We start from the raw sequence: 19,501 nt of genomic DNA, 5'->3' as shown, positions 1-19,501 counted from the left end.
AAAGTTTCCACTCATCACTGCATTTCCATTGTCAAGCGCATTCCTTGATACATAAATAGATGAAACACAGAGAAACACTGCTAATTTTAATAGCTGTAGCTGAGAATGTAGGAGTAGATATAACAAAATTACTGCATTTTGGTTACATGGGCTTTGAATATTCTTTATATATATGAGAAAATAAACATGGTCTAGCTACATGGAAATAACTCCTACCATTCTGATGCTTCTCACTGTTTCAATACATACTCTCTTTAAACCCTAAGAACAGACTTGTGAGATATGTATAACATCACCCCTCTTTTTTACAATGAGGAAACAGAGCATCCTTCAAATTAACTAACTTCCATGATCTCACTGCTAACTATCCTATTAAAATAACCTATCATGGGTTACACTTTAAGTAAATTTAAAAGGTACTGTAGTCACGAAAGTCAGGAAAAGTTTCATGTGTCCATGTTTGACTGATGTTTGAGGAAAGACATAATTTTCCAGGAAGAGAATCGAAGGTGGGAGGAAACATTCCTGAAAGCAAGAACAGAATTAGTATTCAAAGTTTCCTCTCCCATCATCCCCATCAGTGAGTGAATGCTTCCCATTTCACTGATTGCCAGATATAGGCCCATATTTATATCAATGAATCAACAACTGAAAAGTGCTTTCATCAATTGCCCACGTTATTAAATTAAACAGAGCGATCTGCTAGCCCATTAAATTCATCTCTACCTGAAATTTTACTTACTTTGTACATCCAAATCAATCACACAGAAAATGCTTGTACACATAATATTTCATGCTCCTTTTTGGCCAAGCAATTTTTCTGGATGGTGATTTCTCTCACGTTTTGTTGTCACATGTGCTTTTTGGGGGCTATGGCAGTACCAGCAGATATATTTCTGGTGTCATGTAAGATCAAGACAGAATGAAGGTGGGATGTATTTTTGAAGAGATGGATAGAAGGTTATCAGAAATGCCTAATATTTGATTCCTCCAAGTATTTAAACTTCAATATTTAGGAACTTTGTATCTGCAAACAGAGAAGCCTAAGGCAGTAGAGAATTCAAATGGTGGTGTAGTTACACGATGCAGAAGAGCATGATTTGGATCAAATTTTCAGCAATCTCAGAGCTCTGGCTACATCTGGAAATGGTCCTTGCTGTAGCAATGACATCACCATTAACAGCAGCAACAACAGATACTTACATTATTGTGTGCTTATCTTATGTCAGGCCACGTTTAAGATTTTCATATGTACTGGGGCGCCTGGATGACTCAGTCAGTTAAGCGTTCGACTTCAGCTCAGGTCATAATCTCATGGTCCATGAGTTCAAGCCCCGCATCAGGCTCTGCGCTGACAGCTTAGAGCCTGGAGCCTGCTTCAGATTCTGTATCCCCCTCTCTCTCTGTCCCTCCCCTGCTCGTGCTCTGTCTCTCTCTGTCTCTCACGGGTGAATAAACATTAAAAAAATTTTTTTTAAGGTTTTCATATATATCAACTGGTTTAACTCAAATCATATTCCTTATCTACTTAGATGATATAGAATTAAACTGGTCTGATTCCTGCTGCAAATTATTTAGTGACATTTAAAACTCTCAAATTTGGGGGGTGCATGGGTGGCTCATTGGGTTAAGCTTCCGACTTTGGCTCAGGTCATGATCTCACATTTCATGAGTATGAGCCCGCATTGGGATCTGTGCTGACAGTGCAGAACCTGCTTGGGATTCACTCTCTCTTCCTCTACTTCTCTGCCCCTCCCCTGCTTGTGCTCTAAGTAAATAAATAAACTTAAACAAACAAACAGAAAAGAGGAATGCCTGGGTGCTCAGTCGGTTAAGCACTTGACATCAGTTCAGGTCATGATCTTGCGGTCCATGGGTTCATGCCCTGGGTCAGTCTCTGAGCTGATAGCTCAAAGCTTGGAGCCTGCTTCAGACTCTCTCTCCCTCTCTCTCTCTGCCCCTCTCCCACTCTCTCTCCCTCTCTCTCTCTCTCAGAAATAAATAAGCATAAAAAATTTTTTAATAAAAATAAATAAAAGAAACTCAAATTTTTACCTTAAAATTGCCCTAAACCGTCAGCAAGCAAGGTTTCCATGAATTTTAGATCCCAAATGATAGCCAGCAAAACACTATTAAGCACATCAGCAACACAAACTATTTGCTACCAGCCTGATCTCCAGACACTGGGAGATTCCCATAGCCTGCTGTTCAGGGTTATGCCTCAACTGGCTCAATAAGCCCTCTGTAGCTTTGTTCCTAGACTCCCCCTCCACCTTTTTGTGTAACTTATGCTTTTCTGACTCCAAGGAACACAGACTGATGCATTAATAATATCTACAAATTATAACCCAATAAATAAAATGAGAATGCAAGTATTCATACTTAAATAAAAATATAAAGAGGGAGAAGGAATGTTATGCATTTAGATTTGAATTCCACTTAATGTGCGGGAATGATAGAACGACGAGGATTTTTAAAAACTTCCATTTAGCAAACATGATATTAATAATAGTTTCAGGTAAATGGATGCTAACACTCATCGGTAAAATGTTGATAAGAAATGGTATAAGAACGATGTATGCATAATATATGCATACAGACACTAAAAATGACAAAATTTTAAAGTGAAGAGTATAAGGAAATTATTTTTACCACTCCTGAAACTGTGTAAAAACAAAGTTATTAAAAATGGGAAATTATTTGAGGCACCTGGGTGGTTCAGTTGGTTAAGCGTCCGACTTTGGCTCAGGTCATGATCTCACAGTTCGTGAGTTCAAGCCCCGCATCAGGCTCTGTGCTGACAGCTCGGAGCCTGGAGCCTGCTTCAGATTCCGTGCCTCCCTCTCTCTCTCTCTGCCCCTCCCTCACTAGTGCTCTGTCTCTCTCAAAAATGATTGAACATTTAAAAAAATGGGAAATTGTTTAACACTTGTGAGCCCTATATTATTTGGTAGGAAATGGGATACATGGTTTTGACTATGAAAATTACTTAAGTAACATACTACATAACTAAGCCATTGTAAAGTTTATATTCTAAACATATATCGGTTTTCTCCTCTTCCTGAAAGGTGTCAATATGGGTGGTGAAAATATATTTTAATCAAGTCACAAACAATTCTGTGGTGGATGCTATTACAACACTAACTTCTAACAAAGTTTCTCTGCTTAAAAGTGAGGGTTATCAGAAATCATTTTCAAAACTGACAGAAAATATATGGCATAAAAATAAGAACGAGATTCTGGAAGCTGACAGACCTGGGTTCAGATTCCAGTCCAGCAGCTCTGAGCTCTTTGATATTGGAAAAGTTCCTCACATTCTCTCAGGTTTTGTTTTCTCATCAATACCATGAGGATAATTAGTAGGAGTCATTTTATGGAGTTTTTATGGAGCCCAAGAAGAAAATTCAAGAAAATATCTAGCAGGGTCTGCACCAAATTAGTTTTTGTTTGTTTGTTTGTTTTTTTAACTACATGTTGGTTATTATAATTAATAAGAATTACACATAATAAACAGAGTTAGGTACTGTTTCTCCTTAAACCACTACATATGAAACCCTTCAACAGATATAAAATCTTAACCAATTCACCATCTAAAATTAAGTTGGTTGTTTATTTTATTCACACATCAAGGTGAATGAACATAGATTTCTTTTTCAATACCTTTCTTTTAGAAGAAAAAAAAATAAAAGCAAACTATATCTAAAGTAAGTTTTTCGAAGTGACACTTCAAATGATTTCCATTGCTTTTCATTTCTACTTTCATTAGATATGCTCTGAAAATACTTCACTGCCTGAACAACTACTTGATAGTTTATAGGAGTGCTTTTTTATATTATTTGCAGGAGAGAGACACAAAGTTCAATTGAAAATTCCAAAAAGCTGTCACATTTCTTTTATTTGCCATTCTGTAATTTATTAAATATCCATTTTAAAACATTTTTATTGTTAGTTACTAAGCTTTACTCTGGAAGCTCAAATGCTTTATTATTGTTTCACTTTGCTAAAAAAAGTCAGTATTGCAAGAAGAGCAGAGAAAATCAGTTTTCTTCTCAATTTTTCAGGTTCACATGATTGGACTGCTTCTCTGCCTTCGGACACTGCACACTTTGATGAATACTGACTTCAAGAGTTTTAGAACAAAAATAATTTTTAGCAAAAAAAAGTGTGGAATAAAGGCATTATTTTAGAAACATCAAAATTACATACAATGAAGATATATTAGTCATAGAGGTTTTAATATGAATTTAGGAGCTATGATGCTAAAAGGCTTGTATGGTGCTTGATTAATTTTGCTGACTTAATTCTATAACATCCAATTATAGGAAGAAGAAAATGCTATTTTAAAAGATTTAAAAAATAAAGGTACCATCTATTTTGTTTTCATTCTTTTGATAATAATTAACATCTTTATTGCTTTAATTATTTCACAGTCACTATGTATTAGTAACATGCAGTATTTGAAAAGATGCAAGTCCTGATTTAAATGAGTTACATGTTTCATTAGAAAAGGTAAGCTTTTTTTAAAATAAAATGTATATTTCCTGAAAAGAATAAAGGAATCATCTTAAAGACTCTTTCTTCCAAGGATCTCTGATTTTCTCTTAAGTATAGCTGTAACTACATTGATACCTTGATATCAATATCAAAGTAATTTATAGTAATTTATAAATTTAACAAAATATCACTGGGCCATTTACAAAAGGCTCCAGTATGTGTGGCTTAACACCTATTTGCCTTCATGAAGCATAGTCTGAGTTTGAACAACTGGTGACAGTTTAAAGTCTGCAGTGTTCCACTTCTTTGATTTTTATAGATCTGTATAGTAGTCTTTATCCTAGAAAATTAGCCATTGAATTCATTTGGGGCAGCATGTGCCCTGAGAAATGTATTCTCAGGCCCAAGCATATCAATAATTTAAAATAAAAGGGTGAAGTGGTATTAACAATTAAGCTCTTAAAACGTGTCTTTTAATTAGAAAAGGATGTTAAAATAGGGCAACACTTTTAAAGTAGTAAAATGAAACCCATTTGTAACATATTGGCAATTAAACTTATTCCTTTTATTATTCCTTAGACACCCTGTGTTGTACTTATAAGGCAATCCTAATTCTTTAATGCTAGTTTTGAATCACAAGTTTAAGCTGACAGTTACTAGGTTTCTTATTCCAGGTCTTTAAGTTCTTATGTGCTGCTCTTAACAACTGAAAAGCTATTTCCTTCTTTAGGTCTTATGTATTTCTTTAAAAAAAAAAAAAAATGTTCTTTTCAGGGCATCTGGGTGGCTTAGTCAGTTTAAGCGTCCAGTTTAGGCTCAGGTCATGATCTCATGGTTTGTGGGTTGGAGCCCTGCATTGGGTTCTGTGGATCCTGCTTGGGGTTCCCTCTCCCTCTGCTCCTACTCCAGTTGCACTCTTTCTCTCAAAATAAATAAATAAAAATGTTAAAAGTGTTCTTTTCTTGATTTGTAACAGTCCATCTTGTAGACTGTACCAAGTACACTCAAAATACAATGAAGTATTAAGTAAACTTGATGTTCAGAAGTCTGATACTCTTAATGAGGGTCTGAGAATTTTTATACATTATATTTAATACATTTAAATGAACAAGAACTTTTTCTAGAGGCAAAATGTAAGATTTTTGCCTGACAAATGATGATATTTTCAACAACTCACCTGAGGTTCATTGTCATATATTTAAGGACAATACAATGAGTGCTTACCATTTGGCAGCAGTATGACCATAATATATTCTTATTCTTCAATCAAAAAAAATGTTCTGCAGGGGAAAACTCTTTAGTTTACATTGTATTTTTATAAAACACATTAACACTTCTACTTCAAAAAAGTAAAGAGGAATTTGTACCTTAAACCACTTGTAACACTAATAAATCTGGAGATATGACCATACCTACGGTCCAAAGCAGTGTTGGGCTTGTATCTAGAATATCTATTACATAAGAAAATACTTTCTGCGGTGAGCAGAAACATGATTGATCAATGAAGCACACTGTCCCCAAGAGCAGCAGAAGTGAATATGTTGTAGAAGACATAGAAGTCTTTCTCCATCACATGAGCTAATGTGGATGAGAGTTCCACTCAATAACTCCATCTTCCTCTATATCCTGATATCTTTCATAATTTATCAGAACCATTCTTCAGGCTATTCATATGGAGGGGCTAATTACTACGGGATTAACAAATGTCAAGGATTTATAATTCTATCATTTCTTTATTTGACTAATATTTAATGGAATCAATTATGCCCCAAGCATTTAGTTACATTTGCATGCCCCTTTCTTATGTTTTAGATTTACTCTCGTACCTTTGGGCCTTAACTTGTGTCATTCCTCTTGTCTGTAATGACCTTTTCCTTATTCTTTACCTGGATAATTAATTTGCTTTCAGGTTTTAGGCAAAGTTTGACCTCAGGGAAGCCTTCTCAAACTCTCCATTATGATTCAAATGCTCATCTTCCCTGTTCGCAGATGATTCTTTGCTCCATCTATAAATGCATTTACTGTAATACATTATAATTATTATTTTACTCATCTATCCTATAGTCAGTCCTCTACAGTGGGTAGTTTATACAACAGTTAAGGCTTTGAACTGTTATTCATTTAAAAGAATTCACTCCACATTTCAGGTAATTCTCAAAAGTACTCATAGATTTAGAATTTTTCATGGTTCTCATTTCCATGTAGTTTTAAGAGGTTGTATTATTAAAGTGGCTTGTACAATGTTTCTTTAAACTAATATTTATTGAGGAAGTATGTGTGCTACGCGCTGTGCTGGGTACTGAAGGGGAAGTCAGGAAGGCATGTAAAGAGACTATGACAAATCTGTTTCTGAACATGAGACAGTAGCTGATGTTACCCAAATCCTGAGAAAAAGTCAGTAAAAAATTACCCCCAGTATCTCAAAAAAAGCCACTCTCCTCATTGCAAAGAGCAATCAAGTCAGCCAAAAGACTGCAGAGAAAGGAAGGCCAATACAATAAGTGGAGAGAATAGAGACTTTCTGGGAAGTAGCAGCTTGGTGTTTCTATCATTCTAAGTAAACTGGAAAGACTGAGATTGAGGTTTAGACTTTGGAAGTGGTTATGAGTTGAAAAGCCAAGATCCCAGAGAAAAGAGTTAGAAATGACTGAGTATGAACTAAGTATGAACTTTCCCTGGAGATCTGCTTACCCCCAAGTCATATTTGTATACTAAAGATCTATGCATCTCTGCATATTATACATGCATCTGTGTACATAAATGTCTTTCTAGAAACAAATGGAATTTAAGAGTTGTTTTCCTTAAAAGTGTCTTAGGTCCTTCCTATTCTTAAAATATAAAAATATTCATTTTGGATGCACTGTAACAACTCAAAGATATATAATCATTACAGTAAATTTTTAAAAATGATTAAAAACTATTTCTATTTATGTATAATTAACATAAAGCATTATATTAGCTTTAGGTATAATTATAATGATTCAATAGCTTTATACACTTCTCAGTGCTTATCACAATAATTGTATTCTTGATCCCATTTATCTATTTCATCCAACTCCCCAACCACCTCCCCTCTGGAAACCACAAGTTTATTCTCTGTACTTAACAGTTTGTTAAACCATTTGTCCCTTTTTATTGTTTGTTCCTTTGTTTTGTTTCTCAAATTTCACATACGAGTGAAATTATATGGCATTTGTGTTTCTCTCTCTGACTTATTTCACTTAACATACCCTCTAGGTCTATCTATGTTGTTGCAAATGACAAGACTTCTTTTTTTTTTTTATGGCTGAGTAATATTCTGGTGTGTGTGTGTATGTGTGTATGTAAATATATACATATAAACACACCACGTCTTTTGTATTCATTAATCTATTGATGGATACTTGGGTTGCTTCCACATCTCGGCTATTGTAAATAATGCTGCAATAAACACAGGGGTGCATATATATTTTCAAATTAGTGTTTTTATTTTCTTTTTTGGGAAAGGGGCAAATACTCATTGGTTGAATTACTGGATCATATGGTATTCTATTTCTAATTTTTTGAGAAACTTCCATATTGTTTTCCACAGTTGTATTAATTTGCATTCCTACCAATAGTGTCTGAAGACTCCTTTTACTTCATATCCTCATCAACACTTACTATTGTCTTTTTGATTCTAGCCATTCTGACAGATGCGACATATCTCATTGTACTTTTGATTTGCATTTCCCTAATGATTAGTGATGTTGAGCATCTTTTCATGTGTCTGTTAGCCACTGTTCCATTTCTTTGGAAAAATGTCCATTCAGGTCTTCTGCCCATTTTTTTTTTTTTTTCTAATGACTTGGCAATGGTCAATTTCAGTAAGTGTTTTATAGTTTGAAAAAATTAAAATTTGTTATTAGGCTTGGTGTCACTCAAGGCAAGTGTATGAATTAGTTTCAGCTCTGATGATAAAAACATTTTATATCTGAGCATTCAAACAAGATAACCACTCTTCACATGTGGCTATTAAGGATAGGAAATACCTCTGCCTATTTTTTAATCAAATGGTCATTACTCTTTTTAGTTGAATCTGATTAAAAAGTGATTAAAATTATAATCACAATATTCATAAAGGGATACACAGGATAATAATAAGCATTTGATTCATCTAAAAGAAGGTAAAGAGAAAGAACAAAGAACAGATGGAAAAATAGCAAACAAAGAGTATGGTGGCAGACTTAATCTCAAAAGTATGTGTACCTTTAAATGTCAATCAAAGAAATATTCCAATTAGAAATATTAGAGACTAAATTGTCACCCAACAACTGCATAATGTAACTACACTACAAAAGTATACCACAACTATTAACTGTTTATGAACTATGTATTTTTAAAGATATACAGCACTTAAAGCAAAAGAATGACAAAAAGATATGTCATGCTAACATACACATGTGTGCACACACATACACTCACAAATGCTAGCATAGCTATACCAATATCGCCTAAAATAAAATGTTAGGCAAGATATGCTACTAGAGATAAAAAATGATCGTTTATATTTTAAAAACTATGTTTTATTTACTGTATTCATAAGTTGTGATGATTATAACAAATTCTTAATTATACTGCAGATTTTAAAAATAAAATCAGTAAATTATAAAAAGATCACAGTATCAGTAAGTAGATAATGGATTGGACAATATGATTGACAAGTTGTACTTTATTTTCATATATAAAGCATTATATGTGCAACAGCAGAATATTTTATTGTCTAATTCACAGGGAGCATTCACCAAAATAGGATACACATAGCCCAAATTTAAACCACAACAGGCCATAAATCAAGTGTCAAAAATTTTTTAAATAATAATTTTTTTTAGAATGTGGTGTCCCAGCACAGAATTAAACTCAAACCTAGCAATAACATAACTAAAACATCTACATATTTAGAAGTTATGGAATTGACTTATATGCAAATAATAAAAGATTAAATATAAATTTGAAAATAATTACACTTGATATATAATGAAAATACGATATAAAATTTTGTGGAAGTGCTAAAAGCAATTGTTATAGGAAAATTTACAGTTGAAATGCATTTATTAGAAATAAAGAGAGGCAGGGGGTGCCTGGGTGGCTCAGTCAGTTAAGCATTGGACTCCTGATCTCGGCTCAGATCATGATGTCACAGTTCGTGAGTTCAAGCCCAGCATTAGGCTCTGCGCTGATGTTACAGAGCCTGCTCTGGATCCTGTCTCTCCTCCTCTCCTCTCTTGCGCTCTCTGGCTCTCTCGCTCTCTCTCTCTCTCTCTCTCCCTCCCTCCAAATAAATAAACTTTAAAAAAGAAAAAAAGAAAAAGAGGGTAAAAATCAATATCCTACATCAAAAAGGATATAATAGGGGTGCCTGGGTGGCTCAGTCGGTTAAGTGTCTGACTTCAGCTCAGGTCATGATCTCATGGTTGGTGGGTTTGAGCTCTGCGTCTGGCTCTGTGCTGAGAGCTCAGAGCCTGGAGCCTGCTTCAGATTCTGTGTCTCCCTCTCTCTCTGCCCCTTCCTCGCTTGTGCTCTGTCTCTGTCTCTCAAAAATAAATATTTTTTAAAAAAATTTAAAAAAGGATATAATAAAGGTGATAACAAAAGCAATGAGTTAGAAATTGGTCATATAAAAGAGTAACCCAACAAAACTAAAAGCTGGTTTTTTGAAAAGTTAATAAAATGCCCATATCTCTAGAAAGACTGGTCAAAAACTAAATAAAAGCTACAATTTATAGTTCACCAGAATGAAAATAAATGGATTCTATCAGTTAGATATTAAGATATCAGAGGAAAATTTTATGCCAATAAATGTTTTAAATTATATGAAATAAATGAATTTCTTGAGAAATATAGACTTTCAAATTAATTCAATAGGAGTTAGAAGTATAAACGGTTCTATATTTATGCAATACTTTAATCAAGGTTTAATCTACAACCTTGCCAAAAAAGGTTGACTAGAGAATTCTTAAAATATTTTAAAGAAGCATCAATGCCAATTTCATAGAGACTCTCAGAGAATAGAAAAAAAAGGGAATATTTCCAAGATATTCTATGTGGCTAACATATCAATAGTATTTAAACTTCACAAATACAGTACAAGAAAGGAAACTATGAAGCTGGTATATTATTAGTACCATACATAACCTTGCAAAGACCATGCAAGAAAAAAAAATACCAAATCACTGGCATAAATACAAATTCAAATATGTTAAGCAAAATTAAATTGAATTCATCAACACATAAGTAGAAAACATATAATGGATGGCAAGGTTTACTTTATTGCAAAGTTGAATTGATGTTAGATGATAAATCAAACTTGGATGTTTATACTAGTTTTGTTTGTAACTGCCAAAACTTAGAAGCAACCAAGCTGCAGGTGAATGGATAAACTATGGTACATCCAGACAATGGAATATTATTCAGCAGTAAGTAAAAAGAAATGTAGTATCAAGTCATGGAAAAACATGGAGGAATCTTAAATGTTTACTACTGAGTGAAAGCAACCAAACTGAAAAGGCCACATACTGTATGATTCTAACTATGTGACATACTGGAAAAGTCAAACCATAGGGATAGTAAAAAGATCAGTGGTAGACAGGGTTTGGGAAAGGAAGGAAGGAATAGGTGGATAATAGAGGACTTAAAAAAAATTAAGCTTATGTATTTATTTTGAAAGAGAGACAGAGAGAGCAAGTGGTGGGGGGCAGGCGTGGGGGGATGGGGCAGAGAGACACGGAGAGACAGAATCCCAACCAGGCTGTGCACTGTCAGCGCAGAGCCCCATGTGGGGCTCAAACTCACAAACCATGAGATCCTGACCTGAGCCCAAACTAAGAGTCAGACCCTTAACCAGTTGGGCCACCCAGCTGCCCTGAGAATAGAGGGGTTTTAGGGCAACAAAACCATTCTGTATCATACTTTACTGATGGGATATAGCCCATCATCTATTTTTCAAAATCTAGGGAATATACAGCACAAAGAGTGAGCTCTGATGTAAACTCTGGGCATTGGGTGTTAATGATGTATCAGTGTAGTTTCATCATTCATAACAAAAGCACCACTGTGGTATGGGATATTGATACTGAGATTGTATGTGCATGTGTGAGGGCAGTGGGGATAAGGAAGTTCTCTGTACTTTCCAATAAATTTTGTGTGAGTCTAAAAATCACACACCTCTCATTACATGCAACAAAGCATATGCAAGATCTCCACATAGATAAATATGCAATGATATTCAAAGAAAACTTTAAAAAATTAAGTAAATTCAATATTCCATATATACATGAATAGAGAACCTAATACTTTATGCTGATCTTCCCAAAATTGATCTATAGATTTAATACGATACTGATTTAAATTAATTACAGCAGTGTGTGTGAATGACAAACTAAGTACAAATTGTATATTAAAATGTAATGGCCGGAAACAGAAAAGATATTTTGAAAGAGGAAAAAGTTGGTGGACTTGCATTATCAAATATAAAGACTTTTCATAAAGATGTACTTCTCACCATTATCTGCAATATATTTGTTTAGAACTATGATAGTATGCTTTTTTATAAACAGTTTTTGGAGCATTTGCATAAGTCAAAGGGATAATTAATTAAAAAGTAAATGGAATGTTCATCACGTACTTTTACCAAAAAACAAAGCATGTCCTCTCCTTTGTCTCTTAGGAATTCCAGAAATTCCTAAATCTCCTTCTTAAGGTTTTTATTTATATCAGAAGACTTCTTTAAGTGTAACATTTCCCACTGTTCTCAGTCACCCTTTCTTTTCCTCTCATGCACAGAGAAAAACCCAGGGGCTGTTTTAAGTGTGGATGGTAAGAATCCTTTCAACTTAAAGTCAGATTTCATGATATAACATAAATTGTGTGTGAGGCATATTTTAATAAAGGGTGGGGGAGGGTGCACCAGCATAATGATGATGTTATCTATCTTCATTTATATAGACTTCTAAAAAGATAGAGCTCTCTGTAACAGATCCTTTCTTTTTCTGCATCTCACCTCAAGGCCAACCTGTTTTCAGCATGCCAACGCAAGTGCACGGTATACATTTTTCTGCTTTCTGCCACAGATTCTTTACTGAAACCATAGACAAGCGTAGTTGGGAAGTGAGTTAACGTCTCTCATCCCTCCTAACAAGAACACTGAAAGGATGGGATCCCAGTGATATATGTCCCAGACAACCTTCCTTTGAACAGACAATTCTGGGAGGTATCTATGATTCCCAGTTGCCCTGGATGAATCGAGTCTTTTACAACTGGCATGAGAAGTCACTTGCAGATCTCTCCCTCCTCCCCCGCCTCTAACTTTTCCTTCTGTCACTCCTATTCACCCACACCACACATACCATACCGCCTATACCCTCACCCTGTTTCATACTGTGCTTTTGAGGTAACATAAGATAAAAACTATGCTTTGGAACAAAGCAAGACCTGGCCTTTGATTTAATATGTAAAAGGCAGAGGGAAGTGTAAAGTCACACAGAGGTTTATATTTTAGGATAGCATAGAGATTACTATGGGATTACAGCCAGGAATGGAAGCATGCCCATCCCCTTCCAATGTTAATAAAATTATAGGTCATGCTGTTTGCCATTTTGTAGATAATGAAATGCAAGTTGGAGGGTAGAATCCTTTCAGAGATGGATGTAGAACTGAGAAATCCTTAATCCCTGTCTGGTCTGACAGAAATACTTCTTTTCTGTGAACTACTTTGTTTAAACCTCTGATGAATGCTCCTGTTTAATTGGAAGATAAAATAATAATTTTACAACAGAACTCTTAATGTTTCAGTGCCATTTACAATAAATGTCACATTCTGAAACGCATTGTGATTTGTATGCAGCCTTCAAGTTTTATTTTTGAATCAGTTCCTTCTATTTATTTATCTCTTCTATTTCCCTACATTCCTATGCAATTTAAGTGCATAGACCACTGAGTTTAAAAATAAAATCTTCTTAGTGAAAAAATGAAAATTTTTCACAATATACTTTTCAATGTATTACTGCCACAAGTACTTATTTATGTGATACTTTTGTTTTATTCCTGTTGCATAAAGCAGAAAATATATAGAAATTAATGGACCATCATTTATATTTTCCTCCAAATTACAATATTTAGAGACCCTTAGAAAATTTTATTGTACTGCCTACCTAATGTAATGTGCTCATAGTAATCTTTTTATTATAGTGTTGCTTAAGCTACCACTGCTTTAGGTGTTAACAGCCATATTATTTAATCAGTGACATCAAACTGTGGTGTCGAGAGTATAACCGTACTTCATAAACTGGTAGGTCGTAGTGCTGGGTTAAATAAAACAAAGAACAATTTATGCCTGTTGTTACGACATATTTTTACTGCTCATTTGCTCTTAAAGTCTTTTCTGTTAAATCAATGGCAGGAGAGTATTTCATACTAATTTTTGTTTTTAGTCTTTACTTTAAATTACATTAATGACATCTCCTGGTCTCCCTATTGAGTCTCCTGAAATGGAAATTTGACAGCTAAGTGTAATATATAGCTTATTCAGTTTGAAAATAAAGTGAGTATCTGTATATTTATAGTAGTACAATAATGGATTCATCCTGATAATTGCTAAGGTGTTTTGAGCCAAAAGTATTTAGAGAGGTTGAAAACATACTGGCATACATATTTGTTTTTTAGGATGGGAAAACTGCGAAACAAAATAGCCCAGGATATAAGTGTAAAGTAAGTCAAATAAGCAAAGGTTTCTGGAGTTGAGCAATTTCCTCCTGCAAGGCAAATGTAACTGTTTCAGGAGAGCAGGGTATTATATACAAAGGTAGAAAAGATGATTAACTAAATTACCTGCTGTCCTGGAGAAATTAATTTGCTTCACTGGGAAAGCTATTTATTCTCAGAGTATTTTACTGATTGAGATTCATGATAGGGTAGAACGCATATCTTCCTGCTCATAAGTCAACCCCACATTAAAGTATTCATGAAGGATAAAAGTAAATTCATTATCATTTATTTCTCAAGTTCTTTTGAAGGCAGAAAGTAGATTAAATTGAGAACATGGAAGAGTTTAGGCTTCAGATAGAAAATGTTACATGCTTGTTAATATCTCAATGTGTAATTTAAATCTAAATCTTTTTTGAATTTAATGACATCCCCAATTTTTGGTATTTTAATGGCTGACATTGAAAACAAACATGTAATATCTGTGTTTTCATAATCACAAATAACAAGGCTTGTAGTTCTATTATTGTAATTATTTTTGTCATTATATAATATATTGAGTTGCATGGTGCAGTATCTATTTAAAAATGAGAAGTAACTAAATACTGAGAGAGTATAGGAACTGAATACTGAGATGGGTCCAGTTGGGGCAATCCACCAACCTGGACCGTGGTCACTATTCAGCCCAATACTGACACCACCTGGATGGAAACAGGAACGAATCACAGCAGCCAGTGTACTGAAGTTAGCACTTTGGCTTATGATCATTAAGGAGTCCTGCCATGAACCTTTTGCAATGACATTGGACTGTTCTAAAGGGATTAACCCTATGGTCAGGATGGTCATGAATAAACCAGAATATGTAGAATGATATTTGGGTTCACTTGCAAGAGCCTGAAGCAGTTCTTGCTATTTTCTCTGTTCTGGCTCATAAGGTGCTGCCACCACTGAGACTCAGGAAGCTGATGATCTTCCCCAGGTACAAGCCCAGGCAACCAACAATTCGGTAGATAGAGCCAACTGGGTGCTTAGAAAGGGTTGCTACTGTAGTATCTGGGTGGGATGGTACATTGCCAAGGATGCCAGATTGTCTTTGAGATGCAGTGACTTGATTAATGAAGTGACAATATGTCGTGTGTATTCTAAGCAATATCCAAAGCAACTGCCAAAGGAGTTGGGGACCATGCACCATAGTTCTCAACCACTGAGTCCTTGGCAAATTGATTACATTGGCTCCCTCTCTCTGAGTGAAAGTTTTAAATATGCCTTAGTCTGTGTGGACTCTCAGTGTGGCCTAACCCAAACTTTCTTGTTGCCAAGCAAACTGGGCTGCCACCATTAGGCAATTAGAAAAGCTGACTACCACGTACGGATACCCTTATTGAATAGACAGTCATCAGGGGTCACATTTCAAAGGTCACTACGTGCAAGACTGCAAAAGAACATGACATTGAATGGAGGTTCCACCTCCCCTATAATCCGCAAGTTAGCAGTGTTGGTAGAAAGGAAAAATAGAATATTAACACAGGTTAAATTACTAACAAGTAAAACCACCTTGGTTGGCCTAGTGGACTGAAATACTCTCCCAAGCTTTAATATTTTCCAATAAGAAGCAAGTTGGGCATGTTGTCCCATATGCCAGATGGGAACTCCTGCCAAGGCATGCAACACCACAGAGGTATGGAAAGGGAGGGAAACAGCCATTGCCCTCTCACTATGGATCAACGTATTATGTTGCTGAGAACACCTAAGCCCCATCATCTGGGAAAGGCATGATCTATTGGAATTCACAATGGGGTGTCCACCAAAATGGGTGAATTACAGTTCACCTGAGTGAGGAGGAACTACTCAATCTCCAGTGGAATCCTGTTTTCCTCCTGCAAGTTGCACCTGCTGTAATGCACTATACACAGAATGGAACATACATCATTGAAAGAGGGGTTCTAGTCTGGCATACCTGAACCCCAGTCCATCTCTTCATGCCTGACAGTGCTGCTTCCTCTCATCAACATGTATGGAACGCACAACTAGGTTAAGTTCTTAAAGTTGCAGCAACATTAATATCCAAGGATTGGGCCACAGATGTAATTTTTATAGAAGGGAAGACGTGATTTTTTTCTATTAATCAAGCTACACAGGCAACCAATCAAATAGATAATTGGAAGGGTCCTAAAATACCATCATCAGAGCCATGGGTGGCTACATTCAGATTTGAGATGGGTTCGTGTTGTTTACCTCTGGTTATGGACATTTGAGCACTCACACACCCCTGTGTTGGGACTAGAAGAATCTAAACAGAACCAACCCAACTGTACCAGTGATGTGGATATCACTAGAACTATGTAGTCATTCTGCTGCATTAAAGGACAGCAACTGGTTTGATGCTGACTGGTAGCACAGCCCAGGTATGTACCGGGTAGCCACCAATGGGACCCAATAATTGTGCGGCACAAATCTTTAGCCCTGGCTTCCAACCCGGGTGGTTGGACCACTGCACCCTGGGTTTTCCATGAGCATAGGACAGAATCTGCCCTACTGTAAGAAAAGTTGCCAGGCACTCTCTCAAGGCCAAACGGGCACATTCTGTCTTCCACTGGTATGATCATTTAGCCACTGCCTTTGTTCCCTTCACTGGCCCAGAGAGGTTATTGCAGCACATACAGAGCCCTTAGTAAATTCACCCAGCACACCTTAAATTATACCTAACATTTCAGTGTCTCTAATGAGAAAAACTGTCCTCCACAATAGGACGGGTCTGGGGCATTATTACTATCTCGTAAAGAGGCACCTGCACCATTATCCAAACAGAATACTGTGTGTTCACAACGGATCATTCTGCTAACATGCCATCTTTCTTAAGTCACACGAGGACACAAGTGAAGGCATGGACTGTCTGACCCCAGCTCAGGGGACTTAATAAATCAGTAATTCAGATCATGGGGCTCTTGGTGGAAAAAACATACTTATTTTGGGAATCATTATCTTAATCTGTGTCTTCTCGTGCATGTGTCTCTATTGTTGCTGTGGCATCTGCCTCCGATGCAGCCAGACAGCCACCAAATGAGACACTCACATGCTAATAAAACCCCTTACTGACCGATTAAGTCACATGGTCTAAAATGGGCTGTGTGGGATTTTATGAGCTGGTCAAAAAGCCGTTGGGAGGACCCGACCACCAGTTGACCAGCAACCTGGACCCAGATAATTGGAGAGGCTCCTTACCCCCCCCCCCAACTCCCATCCTTGGAAGGTGCATTGGACCCACTTTTCCCACACTACGAGCCACTTTAAGGCTGCAGCCTTGAGGTAGTGATGTATTACTGAGACCATTTGAACCCCATTGAGTCCTCTTTATATATAAACTCAAGATTCTAGCGTGTGGGTGCAGAGATTTACTCATTTTGCAGCCACCAAGACACGCCTCGTATGTGAGCTCCCTTTGTCTAAAACAGACAAACAAACAACAAAAACACAGGCCCCAAAATGGTGTCACTTGGACCAAGTTCCCAAACTGGGGCTTGATACCTCATCTAACTGCAGTTTCAAAGTCCCCCCCAGAAAAGGAGTCTTACGCGGTCAGTCAGGAATTTTTCCATCGGCGCCAATGAGTCTGCCACTTGGGCCCTCTCCATGCCCCCAAAAAAGATGAGGTATTCTGCAAAGTCTTCCGCAGATTAGCTCATAATCAGCTTTTACCCCCAAGGGAAAGCCACACAGCAGGAAACAATCCTTTTCTTTTGTTAATAACTTTCTTGCCCCTCCCTCCTTCTATAAAAACTTACTTCTTATAAACACCTCAGAGTGCCCCTCTATTTCACAGGTTACTGACCAATTCATGAATCATTTAATAAAACCAATTAGATCTTTAACTTTTACTCAGTTGAATTTCTGCTACTTAACATCTTGCTTATTCAACTGCCACTTACCAATATGGGGAGCTCTGCTTGTTTCTTCACTCTCCGTGTTCTCCGGGTAAGGGGCCAGTTTCAGACTTCAAACAGAAAAGTCAGACTTCAAACAGACTTCAAACAGAAAAAAGTTGCGAACAAGCATCAGAAAGACACGTTTTGAGACGTGCTGAGTATGGAGGGCAGCTCCGAGCAAGGCAGAAACAGGCCTGAGCCACTGTGGACCCAACCACTCTTCCCTGAGGCAGCCCAATCTCACAGGATCTTGGGATCTCGCGGGATCTCCAGGGTTCTGCGCGGGAGGCGTGAGAAACTCCTGGATGACCCGGATACCGGATGGCCCCTGGTGCTAGTCTTTTCAGTACGGAGCTCTGGTTCCTACCGCCTATACTGCAAACCCCAGTTTTCGTGGTGGCCCGAAAACACCCCATGCAGAGGCACCACGCTAGAGTACTTCGCCCAGAGGCTTGCCCAGGTATGGGGGAACGGGCTTGGCCAGAGACTGCACAGGGCAGGGCCTACCCAAAACCAGAAAGGGGGCGGGGTGCCTGGGTGGCTCAGTCTTAAGCACCTGACTTCGGCTTAGGTAATGATCTCACAGTTAGTGAGTTTGAGCCCCTCTTCAGGCTCTCTGTTGTTCGTACAGAGCTCGATTCGGATCCTCTCCCCACCCCCACCCCTCCCCCATTCATTCTCTGTCTGTCTCTCTCATTAATAAACATTTTTAAAAAATGGGGGAGTGATGCATGCTTGACTGGGTTGCAAATCTGTAACCTTCTTAGTACCCCCAAAGGTCCTGGGGCAGGTTTACAGGCTTCTAGCACAAAAGCATGGGTCCCCGGTTTGGTATCTACAATGTTCCAAGGCCATAGCAACCTGAACGCATACTCCATTGCACATCCTCAGTCCAGTTGTTCCTCCTGGCAGCTTCATAGTATCTAAAATTTGCCCTAGGAGACTGTTTCTGAGAGTTCTTCAAGTTTTTCCCCTGAAGACCAACCTGAGGACATTACTGTCTCTCTGAACCTTCGCATCTCTCTATCTAGCTATAGATCTCTCTCTATCCATAGATCTATAGGCAAATGTATAGCGATATGTAAATATATAGATAGGTATATAGGCAGATAGAGATAGGTATATAGATAGATATAAATACAGGTACAGATATCAAGAAGAGAGGAGAAATTTATTTAAGGAATTAGCTCATGTGATTGCAGAAGCTGGCCGGTACACCTTCAGGCTAGAGTTCTGGAGAAGTTTATGTTGGAGCTTGAGTCTGAAGACAGCCTGGAGATAGAATTTCCTCTTCCTTAGGGAGCCTCAATTGCTTTCTCTTCAGGTCTTTAACTGGTTAGATGATGCCCATCTACATTATGGATGGT

At 37.0% G+C, this 19,501-nt stretch overlaps 1 long non-coding RNA gene across 1 annotated transcript in view; it reads right to left on the bottom strand.

Moving 5' to 3' along the window:
• The window catches only part of LOC122230287, a 110,424-nt gene extending 92,072 nt beyond the window's left edge, over window positions 1-18,352 (bottom strand). Inside the window, exon 1 of the long non-coding RNA XR_006207368.1 lies at window positions 18,138-18,352. This is a non-coding gene — a long non-coding RNA (uncharacterized LOC122230287). The remainder of the gene's footprint in view (window positions 1-18,137) is intronic.
• Between the last annotated feature and the right edge of the window lie 1,149 nt (window positions 18,353-19,501).

This window comes from Panthera leo, chromosome C2, assembly GCF_018350215.1.
Source record: "Panthera leo isolate Ple1 chromosome C2, P.leo_Ple1_pat1.1, whole genome shotgun sequence".
In the NCBI taxonomy this organism is placed as follows: domain Eukaryota; kingdom Metazoa; phylum Chordata; class Mammalia; order Carnivora; family Felidae; genus Panthera; species Panthera leo.
The sequence above is the reverse complement of the archived record's forward strand: the minus strand, read 5'-3'. Positions and strand labels throughout refer to the sequence as shown.